The sequence below is a fragment of the Diceros bicornis genome, chromosome 4 (genome assembly GCF_020826845.1).
Source record: "Diceros bicornis minor isolate mBicDic1 chromosome 4, mDicBic1.mat.cur, whole genome shotgun sequence".
Taxonomy (NCBI): domain Eukaryota; kingdom Metazoa; phylum Chordata; class Mammalia; order Perissodactyla; family Rhinocerotidae; genus Diceros; species Diceros bicornis.
Genome location: NC_080743.1, coordinates 77,851,883 through 77,854,071, shown reverse-complemented (window position 1 = coordinate 77,854,071; position 2,189 = coordinate 77,851,883).

The following is a 2,189-nucleotide window of genomic DNA, read 5'->3' as shown; positions in this document are numbered from 1 at the left end:
GAATGAGAATTAAATGTGACAATATCAGCACTGGACCAAAAGTAGCTCCAGTTCTTTCATTTCTGTGCATGTCAGAAACACAGTGGGAGGGCAGGACCTGAGATGGAGACGGATTAAGCAGTTGGATGAACAGGTGTGCCCACTTGGGGCCTTAACTGTGCTTTCGTCTAATGAAGTGCCATCTGGAGGGGAACCCACCTGAACCCAGGGTACTATTCAAGATGGCAGCCCCTCACCCCAGAGACTCCTCCACAGAGAACCCGTGACAGGCTCAGGACACACGAGCCACGTAGCCCATGCGTCAGCAGTGTCTTTGGCAAACAGGGCCGCCCCCCAGGAACTCCCACTAAGCCCAGGCTCTGTGGCTATGCCCAGACAACACAACACAAACACAGTATTAAGGCCTAGAGGCGGTGCCTTGGCCCTGTCTGTGGTGTGTCTCCTTGGCATTGACCATATGGGCTGAGAAATGAAAAATAATTTCAAAAGGGGAATTATTAGTTAAGATCACGTGAACAAACTTCCAATAGATAGATTTCCAGTTTTCTTTTCACTTTTCAGTATTATTTGTGTGTTCTTATATGAGAATGTGTCTATCAGGGCTTCAATGTGTCAAATAAGAAAAAGGAATCATAGGGGCCGGCCCAGTGGCGGAGCAGTTAAGTTCACGTGCTCTGCTTTGGTGGCCCGGGGTTCACCGGATCGGATCCTGGGCGTGAACCTACTCACTGCTCATCAAGCCATGCTGAGGTAGCATCCCACATAGAAGAGCTACAACTCTACAACTATGATACACAACTATGTACTGGGGCTTTGGGGAGAAAAAGAGAAAAAGAGGAAGATTGGCAACAGATGTTAGCGCAGGGCCAAACTTCCTCGGAAAAAAAGAAAGAAAGAAAGAAAAAGGAATCAGAAGTTCTGGGTTCCAGCTCCAGCTCTTATTAACCAAGAGAGACCTTGGGCAAATCCTTTAATCTTGTTGAGCTTCAGTGATCTTATCTGTAAAATGGGAGACTAGTGCTTCTCTCAAAGGGTTGTGGTTAGTATCAAATAAAATCATGAATGTAAAAGCCCTTAATGAACTGGGGGCAAAAGTGATAGAAATGGAGGCTAGTTTTTGCATGTCAAATGTCCACTGATCATCTGCTTGAAGCATCTATAATTATCGGGTTGACTTCCTAGGCTATCTAAAGATATCTTGGCAGACATCTGAGCCTGCCCCTTCTCTGCTCATTCTCTCTCTACCTCAGTCTCACCCCTCCATCAGGTCAAAGGAACTGAGACACTGTTGACCCCATTGTGCCTGGGGCAGGTCAGATGCTCCTGGATGGTCATTAAGGACTCTTAGGGACAGAAGTGATGATTACAACTCGCTGGTGTGAGTGTGAGGAGCCTTTCTCTGCTTGCCTTGCAAACCCTCTCAAGGCTCAGGTTACTCCAGCCTTTTCCTCAACAAGGGTAACAAAATAAAAGAAGAGAAAAGATTCACGGGACACAGGGAATGGGATGCTGACTGCCATGGCCTCCAAGTTGCCCCACCCAGAAACTTTCCATAAAACACTGGAATAGGACAAGAAAGAAATGATCTTTCTCTCTCAAGTTTTCTCTCTTTGCTTTTGTCCTCATGAACTCCCTTTTATTTTTTGTGAGGGAGATCAGCCCTGAGCTAAGATCCGTGCTAATCCTCCTCTTTTTGCTGAGGAAGACTGGCTCTGAGCTAACACCTATTGGCAATCCTCCTCCTTTTTTTTCCCCAAAGCCCCAGTAGATAGCTGTATGTCATAGTTGCACATCCTTCTAGCTGCTGTATGTGGGATGCGGCCTCAGCATGGCCGGACAAGCGGTGCGTCGGTGCGCGCCCGGGATCCAAACCCGGGCCGCCAGTAGCGGAGCGCGTGCACTTAACCGCTAAGCCATGGGGCCGGCCCTGAACTCCCTCTTAAACACTTCAAAGGTTGCAGAGAACAAGGCTATAGCTACCCAGCATGAAAGCGAAAGAGTGGGTGCAATCCTCAACCATTTTGCATGAATGTGAGTTTACTGTCATTTGTTCATCTTGCTTCGAGCATAGACTACCTTGTCCTATCAATTTTCTTTCATTAAAAAATTAAAACTAGGGGGCTGGCCCCGTGGCGTAGCAGTTAAGTGCGCGCGCTCCGCTGCTGGCGGCCCGGGTTGGGATCCTGGGC